Source organism: Phyllobates terribilis, unplaced genomic scaffold (genome assembly GCF_046119375.1).
Source record: "Phyllobates terribilis strain yellow unplaced genomic scaffold, ASM4611937v1 Scaffold_8__6_contigs__length_399053987, whole genome shotgun sequence".
Taxonomy (NCBI): domain Eukaryota; kingdom Metazoa; phylum Chordata; class Amphibia; order Anura; family Dendrobatidae; genus Phyllobates; species Phyllobates terribilis.
In genome coordinates this window covers 227,041,527-227,066,920 of record NW_027362768.1, presented here as the reverse complement: position 1 = coordinate 227,066,920, position 25,394 = coordinate 227,041,527, and positions in this window count along the sequence as shown.

Genomic DNA, 25,394 nt, shown 5'->3' with positions numbered 1-25,394 from the left:
CGATGAGTCCTTGATATTTAGTTGTTTTCAGCCAATTTTCTAGATTTTTGAAAATTTCACTTTTTTGTGAAAATATCCACTAAATGAGGGAATAATATGTGTGAGGGTACCCCAGGAGAGTTCCAAATGTGTGTGGGTAGAATATACATCCCACGGGGGTAAAATTGAAAAAAGTTGAAAAAAAATTTTTTTGGGACTCAGTCATTTTTCCGGTGTTTATCAGACTTTCAGATAGGGCAAATGTCAGTGAGCGTTCCGATTTAAGTTCCAGAGCGATTCGCCCAATGAGTCCTTGATATTTAGTCATTTTCAGCCAATCTTCTGGACTTTTGAAAATTTCACTTTTTTGTGAAAATATCCACTAAATGAGGGAATAATATGTGTGAGGGTACCCCAGGAGAGTTATAAATGTGTGTGGGTAGAATATATATTCCACGGGGGTAAATTTGAAAAAAGTTGAAAAAAATTTTTTTTTGGCCTTAGTCATTTTTACGCCGTTTATCAGACTTTCAGATAGGGGAAATGTCAGTGAGCATTCCGATTTCAGTTCCAGAGCGATTCGCCCAATGAGTCCTTGATATTTAGTCGTTTTCAGCCAATTTTCTGGATTTTTGAAAATTTCACTTTTTTGTGAAAATATCCACTAAATGAGGGAATAATATGCGTGAGGGTACCCCAGGAGAGTTCCAAATGTGTGTGAGTAGAAAATATATCCCACGGGAGTAAAATTGAAAAAAGTTTAAAAAAAAATTTTTGGGGGGGCTCAGTCTTTTTTCCGGCATTTATCAGACTTTCAGATAGGGCAAATGTCAGTGAGCGTTCCGATTTCAGTTCCAGAGCGATTCGCCCAATGAGTCCTTGATATTTAGTCGTTTTCAGCCAATTTTCTGGATTTTTGAAAATTTCACTTTTTTGTGAAAATATCCACTAAATGAGGGAATAATATGTGTGAGGGTACCCCAGGAGAGTTCCAAATGTGTGTGGGTAGAATATATATCCCACGGGGGTAAAATTCAAAAAAGTTGAAAAAAAATTTTTTTTGGATTCAGTCATTTTTCCGGCGTTTATCAGACTTTCAGATAGGGCAAATGTCAGTGAGCGTTCCGATTTCAGTTCCAGAGCGAATCACCCAATGAGTCCTTGATATTTAGTCGTTTTCAGCCAATTTTCTGGACTTTTGAAAATTTCACTTTTTTGCGAAAATATCCACTAAATGAGGGAATAATATGTGTGAGGGTACCCCAGGAGAGTTCCAAATGTGTGTGAGTAGAATATATATCCCACGGGGGTAAAATTGAAAAAAGTTGAAAAAAAATTTTTTTTGGTCTCAGTCATTTTTCCGGCGTTTATCAGACTTTCAGATAGGGCAAATGTCAGTGAGCATTCCGATTTCAGTTCCAGAGCGATTCGCCCATTGAGTCCTTGATATTCAGTCGTTATCAGTCAATTTTCTGGATTTTTGAAAATTTCACTTTTTTGTGAAAATATCCACTAAATGAGGGAATAATATGTGTGAGGGTACCCCAGGAGAGTTCCAAATGTGTGTGGGTAGAATATATATCCCACGGGGGTAAAATTGAAAAAAGTTGAAAAAATTTTTTTTTTGGACTTAGTCATTTTTCCGGCGTTTATCAGACTTTCAGATAGGGCAAATGTCAGTGAGCGTTCCGATTTCAGTTCCAGAGCGATTCGCCCAATGAGTCCTTGATATTCAGTCGTTTTCAGTCAATTTTCTGGATTTTTGAAAATTTCACTTTTTTATGAAAATATCCACTAAATGAGGGAATAATATGTGTGAGGGTACCCCAGGAGAGTTCCAAATGTGTGTGGGTAGAATATATATCCCACGGGGGTAAAATTGAAAAAAGTTGAAAAAAATTTTTTTTTGGGACTTAGTCATTTTTCCGGCGTTTATCAGACTTTCAGATAGGCAAATGTCAGTGAGCGTTCCGATTTCAGTTCCAGAGCGATTCGCCCGATGAGTCCTTGATATTTAGTTGTTTTCAGCCAATTTTCTAGATTTTTGAAAATTTCACTTTTTTGTGAAAATATCCACTAAATGAGGGAATAATATGTGTGAGGGTACCCCAGGAGAGTTCCAAATGTGTGTGGGTAGAACATATATCCCACGGGGGTAAAATTCAAAAAAGTTTAAAAAAAATTTTTTTTGGACTTACTCATTTTTCTGGCGTTTATCACACTTTCAGTTAGGGCAAATGTCAGTGAGCGTTCCGATTTCAGTTCCAGAGCGATTCGCACAATGAGTCCTTGATATTTAGTCGTTTTCAGCCAATTTTCTGGATTTTTGAAAATTTCACTTTTTTGTGAAAATATCCACTAAACGAGGGAATAATATGTGTGAGGGTACCCCAGGAGAGTTCCAAATGTGTGTGGGTAGAATATACATCCCACGGGGGTAAAATTGAAAAAAGTTGAAAAAAAATTTTTTTGGGACTCAGTCATTTTTCCGGTGTTTATCAGACTTTCAGATAGGGCAAATGTCAGTGAGCGTTCCGATTTAAGTTCCAGAGCGATTCGCCCAATGAGTCCTTGATATTTAGTCATTTTCAGCCAATCTTCTGGACTTTTGAAAATTTCACTTTTTTGTGAAAATATCCACTAAATGAGGGAATAATATGTGTGAGGGTACCCCAGGAGAGTTCCAAATGTGTGTGGGTAGAATATATATCCCACGGGGGTAAAATTCAAAAAAGTTGAAAAAAAATTTTTTTTGGATTCAGTCATTTTTCCGGCGTTTATCAGACTTTCAGATAGGGCAAATGTCAGTGAGCGTTCCGATTTCAGTTCCAGAGCGAATCACCCAATGAGTCCTTGATATTTAGTCGTTTTCAGCCAATTTTCTGGACTTTTGAAAATTTCACTTTTTTGCGAAAATATCCACTAAATGAGGGAATAATATGTGTGAGGGTACCCCAGGAGAGTTCCAAATGTGTGTGAGTAGAATATATATCCCACGGGGGTAAAATTGAAAAAAGTTGAAAAAAAATTTTTTTTGGTCTCAGTCATTTTTCCGGCGTTTATCAGACTTTCAGATAGGGCAAATGTCAGTGAGCGTTCCGATTTCAGTTCCAGAGCGATTCACCCAATGAGTCCTTGATATTTATTCTTTTTCAGCCAATTTTCTGGATTATTGAAAATTTCACTTTTTTTTGAAAATATCCATTAAATGAGGGAATAATATGTGTGAGGGTACCCCAGGAGAGTTCCAAATGCGTGTGGGTAGAATATATATCCCACGGGGGTAAAATTGAAAAAAGTTTTAAAACATTTTTTTTTGGACTTAGTCATTTTTCTGGCGTTTATCAGACTTTCAGATAGGGCAAATGTCAGTGAGCGTTCCGATTTCAGTTCCAGACCGATTCAACCAATGAGTCCTTGATATTTATTCGTTTTCAGCCAATTTTCTGGACTTTTGAAAATTTCACTTTTTTGTGAAAATATCCACTAAATGAGGGAATAATATTTGTGAGGGTACCCCAGGAGAGTTCCAAATGTGTGTGGGTAGAATATATATCCCACGGGGGTAAAATTGAAAAAAGTTTTAAAAAATTTTTTTTTGGACTTAGTCATTTTTCTGGCGTTTATCAGACTTTCAGATAGGGCAAATGTCAGTGAGCGTTCCGATTTCTGTTCCAGAGCAATTCGCCCGATGAGTCCTTGATATTTAGTCGTTTTCAGCCAATTTTCTGGACTTTTGAAAATTTCACTTTTTTGTGAAAATATCCACTAAATGAGGGAATAATATGTGTGAGGGTACCCCAGGAGAGTTCCAAATGTGTGTGGGTAGAATATATATCCCACAGGGGTAAATTTGAAAAAAGTTTAAAAAAAATTTTTTTTGGACTCAGTCATTTCTCTGGCGTTTATCAGACTTTCAGATAGGGCAAATGTCAGTGAGCATTCCGATTTCAGTTCCAGAGCGATTCGCCCAATGAGTCCTTGATATTTAGTTGTTTTCGACCAATTTTCTGGATTTTTGAAAATTTCACTTTTTTGTGAAAATATCCACTAAATGAGGGAATAATATGTGTGAGGGTACCCCAGGAGAGTTCCCAATGTGTGTGGGTAGAATATATATCCCACGGGGGTAAAATTGAAAAAAGTTGAAAAATTTTTTATTTTGGACTTAGTCATTTTTCCGGCGTTTATCAGACTTTCAGATAGGGCAAATGTCAGTGAGCGTTCCGATTTCAGTTCCAGAGCGAATCACCCAATGAGTCCTTGATATTTAGTTGTTTTCAGCCAATTTTCTGGACTTTTGAAAATTTCACTTTTTTGCGAAAATATCCACTAAATGAGGGAATAATATGTGTGAGGGTACCCCAGGAGAGTTCCAAATGTGTGTGAGTAGAATATATATCCCACGGGGGTAAAATTGAAAAAAGTTGAAAAAAAATTTTTTTTGGTCTCAGTCATTTTTCCGGCGTTCATCAGACTTTCAGATAGGGCAAATGTCAGTGAGCGTTCCGATTTCAGTTCCAGAGCGATTCGCCCAATGAGTCCTTGATATTCAGTCGTTATCAGTCAATTTTCTGGATTTTTGAAAATTTCACTTTTTTGTGAAAATATCCACTAAATGAGGGAATAATATGTGTGAGGGTACCCCAGGAGAGTTCCAAATGTGTGTGGGTAGAATATATATCCCACGGGGGTAAAATTGAAAAAAGTTGAAAAAATTTTTTTTTTGGACTTAGTCATTTTTCCGGCGTTTATCAGACTTTCAGATAGGGCAAATGTCAGTGAGCGTTCCGATTTCAGTTCCAGAGCGATTCGCCCAATGAGTCCTTGATATTCAGTCGTTTTCAGTCAATTTTCTGGATTTTTGAAAATTTCACTTTTTTATGAAAATATCCACTAAATGAGGGAATAATATGTGTGAGGGTACCCCAGGAGAGTTCCAAATGTGTGTGGGTAGAATATATATCCCACGGGGGTAAAATTGAAAAAAGTTGAAAAAATTTTTATTTTGGACTTAGTCATTTTTCCGGCGTTTATCAGACTTTCAGATAGGGCAAATGTCAGTGAGCGATCTGATTTCAGTTCCAGAGCGATTCACCCAATGAGTCCTTGATATTTATTCTTTTTCAGCCAATTTTCTGGATTATTGAAAATTTCACTTTTTTGTGAAAATATCCATTAAATGAGGGAATAATATGTGTGAGGGTACCCCAGGAGAGTTCCAAATGCGTGTGGGTAGAATATATATCCCACGGGGGTAAAATTGAAAAAAGTTTTAAAACATTTTTTTTTGGACTTAGTCATTTTTCTGGCGTTTATCAGACTTTCAGATAGGGCAAATGTCAGTGAGCGTTCCGATTTCAGTTCCAGAGCGAATCAACCAATGAGTCCTTGATATTTATTCGTTTTCAGCCAATTTTCTGGACTTTTGAAAATTTCACTTTTTTGTGAAAATATCCACTAAATGAGGGAATAATATTTGTGAAGGTACCCCAGGACATTTCCAAATGTGTGTGGGTAGAATATATATCCCACGGGGGTAAAATTAAAAAAAGTTGAAAAACTTTTTTTTTGGACTTAGTCATTTTTCTGGCGTTTATCAGACTTTCAGATAGGGCAAATATCAGTGAGCATTCCGATTTCAGTTCCAGAGCGATTCGCCCAATGAGTCCTTGATATTAAGTCGTTTTCAGTCAATTTTCTGGATTTTTGAAAATTTCACTTTTTTGTGAAAATATCCACTAAATGAGGGATAAATATGTGTGAGGGTACCCCAGGAGAGTTCCAAATGTGTGTGGGTAGAATATATATCCCACGGGGGTAAAATTGAAAAAAGTTGAAAAAATTTTCCTTTGGACTTCGTCATTTTTCCGGCGTTTAACAGACTTTCAGATGGGGCAAATGTCAGTGAGCGTTCTGATTTCAGTTCCAGAGCGATTCACCCAATGAGTCCTTGATATTTATTCGTTTTCAGCCAATTTTCTGGATTTTTGAAAATTTCACTTTTTTGTGAAAATATCCACTAAATGAGGGAATAATATGTGTGAGGGTACCCCAGGAGAGTTCCAAATGTGTGTGGGTAGAATATATATCCCACGGGGGTAAAATTGAAAAAAGTTTTAAAAAATTTTTTTTTGGACTTAGTCATTTTTCTGGCGTTTATCAGACTTTCAGATAGGGCAAATGTCAGTGAGCGTTCCGATTTCTGTTCCAGAGCAATTCGCCCGATGAGTCCTTGATATTTAGTCGTTTTCAGCCAATTTTCTGGATTTTTGAAAATTTCACTTTTTTGTGAAAATATCCACTAAATGAGGGAATAATATGTGTGAGGGTACCCCAGGAGAGTTCCAAATGTGTGTGGGTAGAATATATATCCCACGGGGGAAAAATTCAAAAAAGTTGAAAAAAATTTTTTTTGGACTCAGTCATTTCTCTGGCGTTTATCAGACTTTCAGATAGGGCAAATGTCAGTGAGCATTCCGATTTCAGTTCCAGAGCGATTCGCCCAATGAGTCCTTGATATTTAGTTGTTTTCGACCAATTTTCTGGATTTTTGAAAATTTCACTTTTTTGTGAAAATATCCACTAAATGAGGGAATAATATGTGTGAGGGTACCCCAGGAGAGTTCCAAATGTGTGTGGGTAGAATATATATCCCACGGGGGTAAAATTGAAAAAAGTTGAAAAAAAATTTTTTTTGGTCTCAGTCATTTTTCCGGCGTTTATCAGACTTTCAGATAGGGCAAATGTCAGTGAGCGTTCCGATTTCAGTTCCAGAGCGATTCGCCCAATGAGTCCTTGATATTCAGTCGTTATCAGTCAATTTTCTGGATTTTTGAAAATTTCACTTTTTTATGAAAATATCCACTAAATGAGGGAATAATATGTGTGAGGGTACCCCAGGAGAGTTCCAAATGTGTGTGGGTAGAATATATATCCCACGGGGGTAAAATTAAAAAAAGTTGAAAAACTTTTTTTTTGGACTTAGTCATTTTTCTGGCGTTTATCAGACTTTCAGATAGGGCAAATATCAGTGAGCATTCCGATTTCAGTTCCAGAGCGATTCGCCCAATGAGTCCTTGATATTAAGTCGTTTTCAGTCAATTTTCTGGATTTTTGAAAATTTCACTTTTTTGTGAAAATATCCACTAAATGAGGGATAAATATGTGTGAGGGTACCCCAGGAGAGTTCCAAATGTGTGTGGGTAGAATATATATCCCACGGGGGTAAAATTGAAAAAAGTTGAAAAAATTTTTATTTTGGACTTAGTCATTTTTCCGGCGTTTATCAGACTTTCAGATAGGGCAAATGTCAGTGAGCGATCTGATTTCAGTTCCAGAGCGATTCACCCAATGAGTCCTTGATATTTATTCTTTTTCAGCCAATTTTCTGGATTATTGAAAATTTCACTTTTTTGTGAAAATATCCATTAAATGAGGGAATAATATGTGTGAGGGTACCCCAGGAGAGTTCCAAATGCGTGTGGGTAGAATATATATCCCACGGGGGTAAAATTGAAAAAAGTTTTAAAACATTTTTTTTTGGACTTAGTCATTTTTCTGGCGTTTATCAGACTTTCAGATAGGGCAAATGTCAGTGAGCGTTCCGATTTCAGTTCCAGAGCGAATCAACCAATGAGTCCTTGATATTTATTCGTTTTCAGCCAATTTTCTGGACTTTTGAAAATTTCACTTTTTTGTGAAAATATCCACTAAATGAGGGAATAATATTTGTGAAGGTACCCCAGGACATTTCCAAATGTGTGTGGGTAGAATATATATCCCACGGGGGTAAAATTAAAAAAAGTTGAAAAACTTTTTTTTTGGACTTAGTCATTTTTCTGGCGTTTATCAGACTTTCAGATAGGGCAAATATCAGTGAGCATTCCGATTTCAGTTCCAGAGCGATTCGCCCAATGAGTCCTTGATATTAAGTCGTTTTCAGTCAATTTTCTGGATTTTTGAAAATTTCACTTTTTTGTGAAAATATCCACTAAATGAGGGATAAATATGTGTGAGGGTACCCCAGGAGAGTTCCAAATGTGTGTGGGTAGAATATATATCCCACGGGGGTAAAATTGAAAAAAGTTGAAAAAATTTTCCTTTGGACTTCGTCATTTTTCCGGCGTTTAACAGACTTTCAGATGGGGCAAATGTCAGTGAGCGTTCTGATTTCAGTTCCAGAGCGATTCACCCAATGAGTCCTTGATATTTATTCGTTTTCAGCCAATTTTCTGGATTTTTGAAAATTTCACTTTTTTGTGAAAATATCCACTAAATGAGGGAATAATATGTGTGAGGGTACCCCAGGAGAGTTCCAAATGTGTGTGGGTAGAATATATATCTCACGGGGGTAAAATTGAAAAAAGTTTTAAAAAATTTTTTTTTGGACTTAGTCATTTTTCTGGCGTTTATCAGACTTTCAGATAGGGCAAATGTCAGTGAGCGTTCCGATTTCTGTTCCAGAGCAATTCGCCCGATGAGTCCTTGATATTTAGTCGTTTTCAGCCAATTTTCTGGATTTTTGAAAATTTCACTTTTTTGTGAAAATATCCACTAAATGAGGGAATAATATGTGTGAGGGTACCCCAGGAGAGTTCCAAATGTGTGTGGGTAGAATATATATCCCACGGGGGAAAAATTCAAAAAAGTTGAAAAAAATTTTTTTTGGACTCAGTCATTTCTCTGGCGTTTATCAGACTTTCAGATAGGGCAAATGTCAGTGAGCATTCCGATTTCAGTTCCAGAGCGATTCGCCCAATGAGTCCTTGATATTTAGTTGTTTTCGACCAATTTTCTGGATTTTTGAAAATTTCACTTTTTTGTGAAAATATCCACTAAATGAGGGAATAATATGTGTGAGGGTACCCCAGGAGAGTTCCCAATGTGTGTGGGTAGAATATATATCCCACGGGGGTAAAATTGAAAAAAGTTGAAAAATTTTTTATTTTGGACTTAGTCATTTTTCCGGCGTTTATCAGACTTTCAGATAGGGCAAATGTCAGTGAGCGTTCCGATTTCAGTTCCAGAGCGATTCGCCCGATGAGTCCTTGATATTTAGTTGTTTTCAGCCAATTTTCTAGATTTTTGAAAATTTCACTTTTTAGAGAAAATATCCACTAAATGAGGGAATAATATGTGTGAGGGTACCCCAGGAGAGTTCCAAATGTGTGTGGGTAGAATATATATCCCACGGGGGTAAAATTGAAAAAAGTTGAAAAAAAATTTTTTTTGGTCTCAGTCATTTTTCCGGCGTTTATCAGACTTTCAGATAGGGCAAATGTCAGTGAGCGTTCCGATTTCAGTTCCAGAGCGATTCGCCCAATGAGTCCTTGATATTCAGTCGTTATCAGTCAATTTTCTGGATTTTTGAAAATTTCACTTTTTTATGAAAATATCCACTAAATGAGGGAATAATATGTGTGAGGGTACCCCAGGAGAGTTCCAAATGTGTGTGGGTAGAATATATATCCCACGGGGGTAAAATTGAAAAAAGTTGAAAAAATTTTTATTTTGGACTTAGTCATTTTTCCGGCGTTTATCAGACTTTCAGATAGGGCAAATGTCAGTGAGCGATCTGATTTCAGTTCCAGAGCGATTCACCCAATGAGTCCTTGATATTTATTCTTTTTCAGCCAATTTTCTGGATTATTGAAAATTTCACTTTTTTGTGAAAATATCCATTAAATGAGGGAATATGTGTGAGGGTACCCCAGGAGAGTTCCAAATGCGTGTGGGTAGAATATATATCCCACGGGGGTAAAATTGAAAAAAGTTTTAAAACATTTTTTTTTGGACTTAGTCATTTTTCTGGCGTTTATCAGACTTTCAGATAGGGCAAATGTCAGTGAGCGTTCCGATTTCAGTTCCAGAGCGAATCAACCAATGAGTCCTTGATATTTATTCGTTTTCAGCCAATTTTCTGGACTTTTGAAAATTTCACTTTTTTGTGAAAATATCCACTAAATGAGGGAATAATATTTGTGAAGGTACCCCAGGACATTTCCAAATGTGTGTGGGTAGAATATATATCCCACGGGGGTAAAATTAAAAAAAGTTGAAAAACTTTTTTTTTGGACTTAGTCATTTTTCTGGCGTTTATCAGACTTTCAGATAGGGCAAATATCAGTGAGCATTCCGATTTCAGTTCCAGAGCGATTCGCCCAATGAGTCCTTGATATTAAGTCGTTTTCAGTCAATTTTCTGGATTTTTGAAAATTTCACTTTTTTGTGAAAATATCCACTAAATGAGGGATAAATATGTGTGAGGGTACCCCAGGAGAGTTCCAAATGTGTGTGGGTAGAATATATATCCCACGGGGGTAAAATTGAAAAAAGTTGAAAAAATTTTCCTTTGGACTTCGTCATTTTTCCGGCGTTTAACAGACTTTCAGATGGGGCAAATGTCAGTGAGCGTTCTGATTTCAGTTCCAGAGCGATTCACCCAATGAGTCCTTGATATTTATTCGTTTTCAGCCAATTTTCTGGATTTTTGAAAATTTCACTTTTTTGTGAAAATATCCACTAAATGAGGGAATAATATGTGTGAGGGTACCCCAGGAGAGTTCCAAATGTGTGTGGGTAGAATATATATCTCACGGGGGTAAAATTGAAAAAAGTTTTAAAAAATTTTTTTTTGGACTTAGTCATTTTTCTGGCGTTTATCAGACTTTCAGATAGGGCAAATGTCAGTGAGCGTTCCGATTTCTGTTCCAGAGCAATTCGCCCGATGAGTCCTTGATATTTAGTCGTTTTCAGCCAATTTTCTGGATTTTTGAAAATTTCACTTTTTTGTGAAAATATCCACTAAATGAGGGAATAATATGTGTGAGGGTACCCCAGGAGAGTTCCCAATGTGTGTGGGTAGAATATATATCCCACGGGGGTAAAATTGAAAAAAGTTGAAAAATTTTTTATTTTGGACTTAGTCATTTTTCCGGCGTTTATCAGACTTTCAGATAGGGCAAATGTCAGTGAGCGTTCCGATTTCAGTTCCAGAGCGATTCGCCCAATGAGTCCTTGATATTTAGTTGTTTTCAGCCAATTTTCTAGATTTTTGAAAATTTCACTTTTTAGAGAAAATATCCACTAAATTAGGGAATAATATGTGTGAGGGTACCCCAGGAGAGTTCCAAATGTGTGTGGGTAGAATATATATCCCACGGGGGTAAAATTGAAAAAAGTTGAAAAAAAATTTTTTTTGGTCTCAGTCATTTTTCCGGCGTTTATCAGACTTTCAGATAGGGCAAATGTCAGTGAGCGTTCCGATTTCAGTTCCAGAGCGATTCGCCCAATGAGTCCTTGATATTCAGTCGTTATCAGTCAATTTTCTGGATTTTTGAAAATTTCACTTTTTTGTGAAAATATCCACTAAATGAGGGAATAATATGTGTGAGGGTACCCCAGGAGAGTTCCAAATGTGTGTGGGTAGAATATATATCCCACGGGGGTAAAATTGAAAAAAGTTGAAAAAATTTTTATTTTGGACTTAGTCATTTTTCCGGCGTTTATCAGACTTTCAGATAGGGCAAATGTCAGTGAGCGATCTGATTTCAGTTCCAGAGCGATTCACCCAATGAGTCCTTGATATTTATTCTTTTTCAGCCAATTTTCTGGATTATTGAAAATTTCACTTTTTTGTGAAAATATCCATTAAATGAGGGAATATGTGTGAGGGTACCCCAGGAGAGTTCCAAATGCGTGTGGGTAGAATATATATCCCACGGGGGTAAAATTGAAAAAAGTTTTAAAACATTTTTTTTTGGACTTAGTCATTTTTCTGGCGTTTATCAGACTTTCAGATAGGGCAAATGTCAGTGAGCGTTCCGATTTCAGTTCCAGAGCGAATCAACCAATGAGTCCTTGATATTTATTCGTTTTCAGCCAATTTTCTGGACTTTTGAAAATTTCACTTTTTTGTGAAAATATCCACTAAATGAGGGAATAATATTTGTGAAGGTACCCCAGGACATTTCCAAATGTGTGTGGGTAGAATATATATCCCACGGGGGTAAAATTAAAAAAAGTTGAAAAACTTTTTTTTTGGACTTAGTCATTTTTCTGGCGTTTATCAGACTTTCAGATAGGGCAAATATCAGTGAGCATTCCGATTTCAGTTCCAGAGCGATTCGCCCAATGAGTCCTTGATATTAAGTCGTTTTCAGTCAATTTTCTGGATTTTTGAAAATTTCACTTTTTTGTGAAAATATCCACTAAATGAGGGATAAATATGTGTGAGGGTACCCCAGGAGAGTTCCAAATGTGTGTGGGTAGAATATATATCCCACGGGGGTAAAATTGAAAAAAGTTGAAAAAATTTTCCTTTGGACTTCGTCATTTTTCCGGCGTTTAACAGACTTTCAGATGGGGCAAATGTCAGTGAGCGTTCTGATTTCAGTTCCAGAGCGATTCACCCAATGAGTCCTTGATATTTATTCGTTTTCAGCCAATTTTCTGGATTTTTGAAAATTTCACTTTTTTGTGAAAATATCCACTAAATGAGGGAATAATATGTGTGAGGGTACCCCAGGAGAGTTCCAAATGTGTGTGGGTAGAATATATATCTCACGGGGGTAAAATTGAAAAAAGTTTTAAAAAATTTTTTTTTGGACTTAGTCATTTTTCTGGCGTTTATCAGACTTTCAGATAGGGCAAATGTCAGTGAGCGTTCCGATTTCTGTTCCAGAGCAATTCGCCCGATGAGTCCTTGATATTTAGTCGTTTTCAGCCAATTTTCTGGATTTTTGAAAATTTCACTTTTTTGTGAAAATATCCACTAAATGAGGGAATAATATGTGTGAGGGTACCCCAGGAGAGTTCCAAATGTGTGTGGGTAGAATATATATCCCACGGGGGAAAAATTCAAAAAAGTTGAAAAAAATTTTTTTTGGACTCAGTCATTTCTCTGGCGTTTATCAGACTTTCAGATAGGGCAAATGTCAGTGAGCATTCCGATTTCAGTTCCAGAGCGATTCGCCCAATGAGTCCTTGATATTTAGTTGTTTTCGACCAATTTTCTGGATTTTTGAAAATTTCACTTTTTTGTGAAAATATCCACTAAATGAGGGAATAATATGTGTGAGGGTACCCCAGGAGAGTTCCAAATGTGTGTGGGTAGAATATATATCCCACGGGGGTAAAATTGAAAAAAGTTGAAAAAAAATTTTTTTTGGTCTCAGTCATTTTTCCGGCGTTTATCAGACTTTCAGATAGGGCAAATGTCAGTGAGCGTTCCGATTTCAGTTCCAGAGCGATTCGCCCAATGAGTCCTTGATATTCAGTCGTTATCAGTCAATTTTCTGGATTTTTGAAAATTTCACTTTTTTGTGAAAATATCCACTAAATGAGGGAATAATATGTGTGAGGGTACCCCAGGAGAGTTCCAAATGTGTGTGGGTAGAATATATATCCCACGGGGGTAAAATTGAAAAAAGTTGAAAAAATTTTTATTTTGGACTTAGTCATTTTTCCGGCGTTTATCAGACTTTCAGATAGGGCAAATGTCAGTGAGCGATCTGATTTCAGTTCCAGAGCGATTCACCCAATGAGTCCTTGATATTTATTCTTTTTCAGCCAATTTTCTGGATTATTGAAAATTTCACTTTTTTGTGAAAATATCCATTAAATGAGGGAATATGTGTGAGGGTACCCCAGGAGAGTTCCAAATGCGTGTGGGTAGAATATATATCCCACGGGGGTAAAATTGAAAAAAGTTTTAAAACATTTTTTTTTGGACTTAGTCATTTTTCTGGCGTTTATCAGACTTTCAGATAGGGCAAATGTCAGTGAGCGTTCCGATTTCAGTTCCAGAGCGAATCAACCAATGAGTCCTTGATATTTATTCGTTTTCAGCCAATTTTCTGGACTTTTGAAAATTTCACTTTTTTGTGAAAATATCCACTAAATGAGGGAATAATATTTGTGAAGGTACCCCAGGACATTTCCAAATGTGTGTGGGTAGAATATATATCCCACGGGGGTAAAATTAAAAAAAGTTGAAAAACTTTTTTTTTGGACTTAGTCATTTTTCTGGCGTTTATCAGACTTTCAGATAGGGCAAATATCAGTGAGCATTCCGATTTCAGTTCCAGAGCGATTCGCCCAATGAGTCCTTGATATTAAGTCGTTTTCAGTCAATTTTCTGGATTTTTGAAAATTTCACTTTTTTGTGAAAATATCCACTAAATGAGGGATGAATATGTGTGAGGGTACCCCAGGAGAGTTCCAAATGTGTGTGGGTAGAATATATATCCCACGGGGGTAAAATTGAAAAAAGTTGAAAAAATTTTCCTTTGGACTTCGTCATTTTTCCGGCGTTTAACAGACTTTCAGATGGGGCAAATGTCAGTGAGCGTTCTGATTTCAGTTCCAGAGCGATTCACCCAATGAGTCCTTGATATTTATTCGTTTTCAGCCAATTTTCTGGATTTTTGAAAATTTCACTTTTTTGTGAAAATATCCACTAAATGAGGGAATAATATGTGTGAGGGTACCCCAGGAGAGTTCCAAATGTGTGTGGGTAGAATATATATCCCACGGGGGTAAAATTGAAAAAAGTTTTAAAAAATTTTTTTTTGGACTTAGTCATTTTTCTGGCGTTTATCAGACTTTCAGATAGGGCAAATGTCAGTGAGCGTTCCGATTTCTGTTCCAGAGCAAGTCGCCCGATGAGTCCTTGATATTTAGTCGTTTTCAGCCAATTTTCTGGATTTTTGAAAATTTCACTTTTTTGTGAAAATATCCACTAAATGAGGGAATAATATGTGTGAGGGTACCCCAGGAGAGTTCCAAATGTGTGTGGGTAGAATATATATCCCACGGGGGAAAAATTCAAAAAAGTTGAAAAAAATTTTTTTTGGACTCAGTCATTTCTCTGGCGTTTATCAGACTTTCAGATAGGGCAAATGTCAGTGAGCATTCCGATTTCAGTTCCAGAGCGATTCGCCCAATGAGTCCTTGATATTTAGTTGTTTTCGACCAATTTTCTGGATTTTTGAAAATTTCACTTTTTTGTGAAAATATCCACTAAATGAGGGAATAATATGTGTGAGGGTACCCCAGGAGAGTTCCCAATGTGTGTGGGTAGAATATATATCCCACGGGGGTAAAATTGAAAAAAGTTGAAAAATTTTTTATTTTGGACTTAGTCATTTTTCCGGCGTTTATCAGACTTTCAGATAGGGCAAATGTCAGTGAGCGTTCCGATTTCAGTTCCAGAGCGATTCGCCCGATGAGTCCTTGATATTTAGTTGTTTTCAGCCAATTTTCTAGATTTTTGAAAATTTCACTTTTTAGAGAAAATATCCACTAAATTAGGGAATAATATGTGTGAGGGTACCCCAGGAGAGTTCCAAATGTGTGTGGGTAGAATATATATCCCACGGGGGTAAAATTGAAAAAAGTTGAAAAAAAATTTTTTTTGGTCTCAGTCATTTTTCCGGCGTTTATCAGACTTTCAGATAGGGCAAATGTCAGTGAGCGTTCCGATTTCAGTTCCAGAGCGATTCGCCCAATGAGTCCTTGATATTCAGTCGTTATCAGTCAATTTTCTGGATTTTTGAAAATTTCACTTTTTTGTGAAAATATCCACTAAATGAGGGAATAATATTTGTGAAGGTACCCCAGGACAGTTCCAAATGTGTGTGGGTAGAATATATATCCCACGGGGGTAAAATTCAAAAAAGTTGAAAACCTTTTTTTTTGGACTTAGTCATTTTTCTGGCGTTTATCAGACTTTCAGATAGGGCAAATGTCAGTGAGCGTTCCGATTTCAGTTCCAGAGCGATTCGCCCAATGAGTCCTTGATATTCAGTCGTTTTCAGTCAATTTTCTGGATTTTTGAAAATTTCACTTTTTTATGAAAATATCCACTAAATGAGGGAATAATATGTGTGAGGGTACCCCAGGAGAGTTCCAAATGTGTGTGGGTAGAATATATATCCCACGGGGGTAAAATTGAAAAAAGTTGAAAAATTTTTTATTTTGGACTTAGTCATTTTTCTGGCGTTTATCAGACTTTCAGATAGGGCAAATGTCAGTGAGCGTTCCGATTTCAGTTCCAGAGCAATTCAACCAATGAGTCCTTGATATTTATTTGTTTTCAGCCAATTTTCTGGACTTTTGAAAATTTCACTTTTTTGTGAAAATATCCACTAAGTGAGGGAATAATATTTGTGAAGGTACCCCAGGACAGTTCCAAATGTGTGTGGGTAGAATATATATCCCACGGGGGTAAAATTGAAAAAAGTTGAAAAAAAATTTTTTTGGTCTCAGTCATTTTTCCGGCGTTTATCAGACTTTCAGATAGGGCAAATGTCAGTGAGCATTCCGATTTCAGTTCCAGAGCGATTCGCCTGATGAGTCCTTGATATTTATTCGTTTTCAGCCAATTTTCTGGATTTTTGAAAATTTCACTTTTTTGTGAAAATATCCACTAAATTAGGGAATAATATGTGTGAGGGTACCCCAGGAGAGTTCCAAATGTGTGTGGGTAGAATATGTATCCCACGGGGTAAAATTGAAAAAAGTTGAAAAAAATTTTTTTTTTGTCTCAGTCATTTTTCCGGCGTTTATCAGACTTTCAGATAGGGCAAATGTCAGTGAGCGTTCCGATTTCAGTTCCAGAGCGATTCGCCCAATGAGTCCTTGATATTTAGTCGTTTTCAGCCAATTTTCTAGATTTTTGAAAATTTCACTTTTTTGTGAAAATATCCACTAAATGAGGGAATAACATGTGTGAGGGTACCCCAGGAGAGTTCCAAATGTGTGTGGGCAGAATATATATCCCACAGGGGTAAATTTGAAAAAAGTTTAAAAAAATTTTTTTTTGGACTCAGTCATTTCTCTGGCGTTTATCAGACTTTCAGATAGGGCAAATGTCAGTGAGCATTCCGATTTCAGTTCCAGAGCGATTCGCCCAATGAGTCCTTGATATTTAGTTGTTTTCGACCAATTTTCTGGATTTTTGAAAATTTCACTTTTTTGTGAAAATATCCACTAAATGAGGGAATAATATGTGTGAGGGTACCCCAGGAGAGTTCCCAATGTGTGTGGGTAGAATATATATCCGACGGGGGTAAAATTGAAAAAAGTTGAAAAATTTTTTATTTTGGACTTAGTCATTTTTCCGGCGTTTATCAGACTTTCAGATAGGGCAAATGTCAGTGAGCGTACCGATTTCAGTTCCAGAGCGATTCGCCCAATGAGTCCTTGATATTTAGTTGTTTTCGGCCAATTTTCTGGATTTTTGAAAATTTCACTTTTTTGTGAAAATATCCACTAAATGAGGGAATAATATGTGTGAGGGTACCCCAGGAGAGTTCCAAATGTGTGTGGGTAGAATATACATCCCACGGGGGTAAAATTGAAAAAAGTTGAAAAAAAATTTTTTTGGGACTCAGTCATTTTTCCGGCGTTTATCAGACTTTCAGATAGGGCAAATGTCAGTGAGCGTTCCGATTTCAGTTCCAGAGCGATTCGCCCAATGAGTCCTTGATATTTAGTCGTTTTCAGCCAATTTTCTGGACTTTTGAAAATTTCACTTTTTTGTGAAAATATCCACTAAATGAGGGAATAATATGTGTGAGGGTACCCCAGGAGAGTTCCAAATGTGTGTGGGTAGAATATATATCCCACGGGGGTAAAATTAAAAAAAGTTGAAAACCTTTTTTTTTGGACTTAGTCATTTTTCTGGCGTTTATCAGACTTTCAGATAGGGCAAATGTCAGTGAGCGTTCCGATTTCAGTTCCAGAGCGATTCGCCCAATGAGTCCTTGATATTCAGTCGTTTTCAGTCAATTTTCTGGATTTTTGAAAATTTCACTTTTTTATGAAAATATCCACTAAATGAGGGAATAATATGTGTGAGGGTACCCCAGGAGAGTTCCCAATGTGTGTGGGTAGAATATAGATCCCACGGGGGTAAAATTGAAAAAAGTTTAAAAAATTTTTTTTTTGGACTTAGTCATTTTTCTGGCGTTTATCAGACTTTCAGATAGGGCAAATGTCAGTGAGCGTTCCGATTTTCAGTTCCAGAGCGATTCACCCAATGAGTCCTTGATATTTATTCGTTTTCAGCCAATTTTCTGGATTTTTGAAAATTTCACTTTTTTGTGAAAATATCCACTAAATGAGGGAATAATATTTGTGAAGGTACCACAGGACAGTTCCAAATGTGTGTGGGTAGAATATATATCCCACGAGGGTAAAATTGAAAAAAGTTGAAAAAAAATTTTTTTTGGTCTCAGTCATTTTTCCGGCGTTTATCAGACTTTCAGATAGGGCAAATGTCAGTGAGCGTTCCGATTTCAGTTCCAGAGCGATTCGCCCAATGAGTCCTTGATATTCAGTCGTTATCAGTCAATTTTCTGGATTTTTGAAAATTTCACTTTTTTGTGAAAATATCCACTAAATGAGGGAATAATATGTGTGAGGGTACCCCAGGAGAGTTCCAAATGTGTGTGGGTAGAATATATATCCCACGGGGGTAAAATTGAAAAAAGTTGAAAAAATTTTTTTTTTGGACTTAGTCATTTTTCCGGCGTTTATCAGACTTTCAGATAGGGCAAATGTCAGTGAGCGTTCCGATTTCAGTTCCAGAGCGATTCGCCCAATAAGTCCTTGATATTTAGTCGTTTTCAGCCAATTTTCTGGATTTTTGAAAATTTCACTTTTTTGTGAAAATATCCACTAAATGAGGGAATAATATTTGTGAAGGTACCCCAGGACAGTTCCAAATGTGTGTGGGTAGAATATATATCCCACGGGGGTAAAATTCAAAAAAGTTGAAAACCTTTTTTTTTGGACTTAGTCATTTTTCTGGCGTTTATCAGACTTTCAGATAGGGCAAATGTCAGTGAGCGTTCCGATTTCAGTTCCAGAGCGATTCACCCAATGAGTCCTTGATATTTATTCTTTTTCAGCCAATTTTCTGGATTATTGAAAATTTCACTTTTTTGTGAAAATATCCATTAAATGAGGGAATAATATGTGTGAGGGTACCCCAGGAGAGTTCCAAATGCGTGTGGGTAGAATATATATCCCACGGGGGTAAAATTGAAAAAAGTTTTAAAACATTTTTTTTTGGACTTAGTCATTTTTCTGGCGTTTATCAGACTTTCAGATAGGGCAAATGTCAGTGAGCGTTCCGATTTCAGTTCCAGAGCAATTCAACCAATGAGTCCTTGATATTTATTTGTTTTCAGCCAATTTTCTGGACTTTTGAAAATTTCACTTTTTTGTGAAAATATCCACTAAGTGAGGGAATAATATTTGTGAAGGTACCCCAGGACAGTTCCAAATGTGTGTGGGTAGAATATATATCCCACGGGGGTAAAATTGAAAAAAGTTGAAAAATTTTTTATTTTGGACTTAGTCATTTTTCCGGCGTTTATCAGACTTTCAGATAGGGCAAATGTCAGTGAGCGTACCGATTTCAGTTCCAGAGCGATTCGCCCAATGAGTCCTTGATATTTAGTTGTTTTCGGCCAATTTTCTGGATTTTTGAAAATTTCACTTTTTTGTGAAAATATCCACTAAATGAGGGAATAATATGTGTGAGGGTACCCCAGGAGAGTTCCAAATGTGTGTGGGTAGAATATACATCCCACGGGGGTAAAATTGAAAAAAGTTGAAAAAAAATTTTTTTGGGACTCAGTCATTTTTCCGGCGTTTATCAGACTTTCAGATAGGGCAAATGTCAGTGAGCGTTCCGATTTCAGTTCCAGAGCGATTCGCCCAATGAGTCCTTGATATTTAGTCGTTTTCAGCCAATTTTCTGGACTTTTGAAAATTTCACTTTTTTGTGAAAATATCCACTAAATGAGGGAATAATATGTGTGAGGGTACCCCAGGAGAGTTCCAAATGTGTGTGGGTAGAATATATATCCCACGGGGGTAAAATTAAAAAAAGTTGAAAACCTTTTTTTTTGGACTTAGTCATTTTTCTGGCGTTTATCAGACTTTCAGATAGGGCAAATGTCAGTGAGCGTTCCGATTTCAGTTCCAGAGCGATTCGCCCAATGAGTCCTTGATATTCAGTCGTTTTCAGTCAATTTTCTGGATTTTTGAAAATTTCACTTTTTTATGAAAATATCCACTAAATGAGGGAATAATATGTGTGAGGGTACCCCAGGAGAGTTCCCAATGTGTGTGGGTAGAATATAGATCCCACGGGGGTAAAATTGAAAAAAGTTTAAAAAATTTTTTTTTTGGACTTAGTCATTTTTCTGGCGTTTATCAGACTTTCAGATAGGGCAAATGTCAGTGAGCGTTCCGATTTTCAGTTCCAGAGCGATTCACCCAATGAGTCCTTGATATTTATTCGTTTTCAGCCAATTTTCTGGATTTTTGAAAATTTCACTTTTTTGTGAAAATATCCACTAAATGAGGGAATAATATTTGTGAAGGTACCACAGGACAGTTCCAAATGTGTGTGGGTAGAATATATATCCCACGAGGGTAAAATTAAAAAAAGTTGAAAACCTTTTTTTTTGGACTTAGTCATTTTTCTGGCGTTTATCAGACTTTCAGATAGGGCAAATATCAGTGAGCGTTCCGATTTCAGTTCCAGAGCGATTCGCCCAATGAGTCCTTGATATTTAGTCGTTTTCAGCCAATTTTCTGGATTTTTGAAAATTTCACTTTTTTGTGAAAATATCCACTAAATGAGGGAATAATATTTGTGGAGGTACCCCAGGACAGTTCCAAATGTGTTTGGGTAGAATATATATCCCACGAGGGTAAAATTAAAAAAAGGTGAAAAACCTTTTTTTTTGGACTTAGTCATTTTTCTGGCGTTTATCAGACTTTCAGTTAGGGCAAATGTCAATGAGCGTTCCGATTTCAGTTCCAGAGCGATTCGCCCAATGAGTCCTTGATATTTAGTCGTTTTCAGCCAATTTTCTGGATTTTTGAAAATTTCACTTTTTTGTGAAAATATCCACTAAATGAGGGAATAATATTTGTGAAGATACCCCAGGACAGTTCCAAATGTGTGTGGGTAGAATATATATCCCACGAGGGTAAAATTAAAAAAAGTTGAAAACCTTTTTTTTTGGACTTAGTCATTTTTCTGGCGTTTATCAGACTTTCAGAAAGGGCAAATGTCATAGAGCGTTCTGATTTCAGTTCCAGAGCGATTCACCCAATGAGTCCTTGATATTTATTCGTTTTCAGCCAATTTTCTGGATTTTTGAAAATTTCACTTTTTTGTGAAAATATCCACTAAATGAGGGAATAATATGTGTGAGGGTACCCCAGGAGAGTTCCAAATGCGTGTGGGTAGAATATATATCCCACGGGGGTAAAATTGAAAAAAGTTGAAAAAAAATTTTTTTTGGTCTCAGTCATTTTTCCGGCGTTTATCAGACTTTCAGATAGGGCAAATGTCAGTGAGCGTTCCGATTTCAGTTCCAGAGCGATTCGCCCAATGAGTCCTTGATATTTATTCGTTTTCAGCCAATTTTCTGGATTTTTGAAAATTTCACTTTTTTGTGAAAATATCCACTAAATGAGGGAATAATATGTGTGAGGGTACCCCAGGAGAGTTCCAAATGTGTGTGGGTAGAATATATATCCCACAGGGGTAAATTTGAAAAAAGTTTAAAAATTTTTTTTTTTGGACTTAGTCATTTCTCTGGCGTTTATCAGACTTTCAGATAGGGCAAATGTCAGTGAGCGTTCCGATTTCAGTTCCAGAGCGATTCGCCCAATGAGTCCTTGATATTTAGTCGTTTTCAGCCAATTTTCTGGACTTTTGAAAATTTCACTTTTTTGTGAAAATATCCACTAAATGAGGGAATAATATGTGTGAGGGTACCCCAGGAGAGTTCCAAATGTGTGTGGGTAGAATATATATCCCACGGGGGTAAAATTAAAAAAAGTTGAAAACCTTTTTTTTTGGACTTAGTCATTTTTCTGGCGTTTATCAGACTTTCAGATAGGGCAAATGTCAGTGAGCGTTCCGATTTCAGTTCCAGAGCGATTCGCCCAATGAGTCCTTGATATTCAGTCGTTTTCAGTCAATTTTCTGGATTTTTGAAAATTTCACTTTTTTATGAAAATATCCACTAAATGAGGGAATAATATGTGTGAGGGTACCCCAGGAGAGTTCCCAATGTGTGTGGGTAGAATATATATCCCACGGGGGTAAAATTGAAAAAAGTTTAAAAAAATTTTTTTTTGGACTTAGTCATTTTTCTGGCGTTTATCAGACTTTCAGATAGGGCAAATGTCAGTGAGCGTTCCGATTTCAGTTCCAGAGCGATTCGCCCAATGAGTCCTTGATATTTATTCGTTTTCAGCCAATTTTCTGGATTTTTGAAAATTTCACTTTTTTGTGAAAATATCCACTAAATGAGGGAATAATATTTGTGGAGGTACCCCAGGACAGTTCCAAATGTGTTTGGGTAGAATATATATCCCACGAGGGTAAAATTAAAAAAAGGTGAAAAACCTTTTTTTTTGGACTTAGTCATTTTTCTGGCGTTTATCAGACTTTCAGTTAGGGCAAATGTCAATGAGCGTTCCGATTTCAGTTCCAGAGCGATTCGCCCAATGAGTCCTTGATATTTAGTCGTTTTCAGCCAATTTTCTGGATTTTTGAAAATTTCACTTTTTTGTGAAAATATCCACTAAATGATTGAATAATATTTGTGAAGATACCCCAGGACAGTTCCAAATGTGTGTGGGTAGAATATATATCCCACGTCGGTAAAATTAAAAAAAGTTGAAAACCTTTTTTTTTGGACTTAGTCATTTTTCTGGCGTTTATCAGACTTTCAGATAGGGCAAATGTCAGTGAGCGTTCTGATTTCAGTTCCAGAGCGATTCACCCAATGAGTCCTTGATATTTATTCGTTTTCAGCCAATTTTCTGGATTTTTGAAAATTTCACTTTTTTGTGAAAATATCCACTAAATGAGGGAATAATATGTGTGAGGGTACCCCAGGAGAGTTCCAAATGTGTGTGGGTAGAATATATATCCCACAGGGGTAAATTTGAAAAAAGTTTAAAAAAATTTTTTTTTGGACTCAGTCATTTCTCTGGCGTTTATCAGACTTTCAGATAGGGCAAATGTCAGTGAGCATTCCGATTTCAGTTCCAGAGCGATTCGCCCAATGAGTCCTTGATATTTAGTTGTTTTCGACCAATTTTCTGGATTTTTGAAAATTTCACTTTTTTGTGAAAATATCCACTAAATGAGGGAATAATATGTGTGAGGGTACCCCAGGAGAGTTCCCAATGTGTGTGGGTAGAATATATATCCCACGGGGGTAAAATTGAAAAAAGTTGAAAAATTTTTTATTTTGGACTTAGTCATTTTTCCGGCGTTTATCAGACTTTCAGATAGGGCAAATGTCAGTGAGCGTACCGATTTCAGTTCCAGAGCGATTCGCCCAATGAGTCCTTGATATTTAGTCGTTTTCAGCCAATTTTCTAGATTTTTGAAAATTTCACTTTTTTGTGAAAATATCCACTAAATGAGGGAATAACATGTGTGAGGGTACCCCAGGAGAGTTTCAAATGTGAGTGGGTAGAATATATATCCCACGGGGGTAAAATTCAAAAAAGTTGAAAAAATTTTTTTTTTGGGACTTAGTCATTTTTCCGGCGTTTATCAGACTTTCAGTTAGGGCAAATGTCAGTGAGCGTTCCGATTTCAGTTCCAGAGCGATTCACCCAATGAGTCCTTGATATTTATTCGTTTTCAGCCAATTTTCTGGATTTTTGAAAATTTCACTTTTTTGTGAAAATATCCACTAAATGAGGGAATAATATGTGTGAGGGTACCCCAGGAGAGTTCCAAATGTGTGTGGGTAGAATATATATCCCACAGGGGTAAATTTGAAAAAAGTTTAAAAAATTTTTTTTTTGGACTTAGTCATTTCTGTGGCGTTTATCAGACTTTCAGATAGGGCAAATGTCAGTGAGCATTCCGATTTCAGTTCCAGAGCGATTCGCCCGATGAGTCCTTGATATTTAGTTGTTTTCGGCCAATTTTCTGGATTTTTGAAAATTTCACTTTTTTGTGAAAATATCCACTAAATGAGGGAATAATATGTGTGAGGGTACCCCAGGAGAGTTCCAAATGTGTGTGGGTAGAATATACATCCCACGGGGGTAAAATTGAAAAAAGTTGAAAAAAAATTTTTTTGGGACTCAGTCATTTTTCCGGCGTTTATCAGACTTTCAGATAGGGCAAATGTCAGTGAGCGTTCCGATTTCAGTTCCAGAGCGATTCGCCCAATGAGTCCTTGATATTTAGACGTTTTCAGCCAATTTTCTGGACTTTTGAAAATTTCACTTTTTTGTGAAAATATCCACTAAATGAGGGAATAATATGTGTGAGGGTACCCCAGGAGAGTTCCAAATGTGTGTGGGTAGAATATATATCCCACAGGGGTAAATTTGAAAAAAGTTTAAAAATTTTTTTTTTTGGACTTAGTCATTTCTCTGGCGTTTATCAGACTTTCAGATAGGGCAAATGTCAGTGAGCGTTCCGATTTCAGTTCCAGAGCGATTCGCCCAATGAGTCCTTGATATTTAGTCGTTTTCAGCCAATTTTCTGGACTTTTGAAAATTTCACTTTTTTGTGAAAATATCCACTAAATGAGGGAATAATATGTGTGAGGGTACCCCAGGAGAGTTCCAAATGTGTGTGGGTAGAATATATATCCCACGGGGGTAAAATTAAAAAAAGTTGAAAACCTTTTTTTTTGGACTTAGTCATTTTTCTGGCGTTTATCAGACTTTCAGATAGGGCAAATGTCAGTGAGCGTTCCGATTTCAGTTCCAGAGCGATTCGCCCAATGAGTCCTTGATATTCAGTCGTTTTCAGTCAATTTTCTGGATTTTTGAAAATTTCACTTTTTTATGAAAATATCCACTAAATGAGGGAATAATATGTGTGAGGGTACCCCAGGAGAGTTCCCAATGTGTGTGTGTAGAATATAGATCCCACGGGGGAAAAATTGAAAAAAGTTTAAAAAAATTTTTTTTTGGACTTAGTCATTTTTCTGGCGTTTATCAGACTTTCAGATAGGGCAAATGTCAGTGAGCGTTCCGATTTTCAGTTCCAGAGCGATTCACCCAATGAGTCCTTGATATTTATTCGTTTTCAGCCAATTTTCTGGATTTTTGAAAATTTCACTTTTTTGTGAAAATATCCACTAAATGAGGGAATAATATTTGTGAAGGTACCACAGGACAGTTCCAAATGTGTGTGGGTAGAATATATATCCCACGAGGGTAAAATTAAAAAAAGTTGAAAACCTTTTTTTTTGGACTTAGTCATTTTTCTGGCGTTTATCAGACTTTCAGATAGGGCAAATATCAGTGAGCGTTCCGATTTCAGTTCCAGAGCGATTCGCCCAATGAGTCCTTGATATTTAGTCGTTTTCAGCCAATTTTCTGGA